Raw genomic sequence first — 238 nt, 5'->3', positions numbered from 1 at the left:
AAACATGAAAGTTGTAGGAAATTGTCTCAGCTTTCTTGTGTAAAAAATTCAGGTTATTTGGACTACTAAAACTCCAGATATGGACCAAAAACTGAATAGTGCTCGGGCTAGAAGACAAATTTGGACTTGTTTGTTGTTGCTATAATTTGGACTTGAAAATGACCTTTTTATATCTTGTAGGCCTATGTCTTACCTTTCCATCCATATAAAGTAGACCTAAATCTGAGATCTACAACTC

The sequence above is a fragment of the Populus euphratica genome, unplaced genomic scaffold (genome assembly GCF_000495115.2).
Source record: "Populus euphratica unplaced genomic scaffold, PopEup_1.0 scaffold1441.1, whole genome shotgun sequence".
NCBI classification, from domain to species: domain Eukaryota; kingdom Viridiplantae; phylum Streptophyta; class Magnoliopsida; order Malpighiales; family Salicaceae; genus Populus; species Populus euphratica.
The sequence above is the reverse complement of the archived record's forward strand: the minus strand, read 5'-3'. Positions refer to the sequence as shown.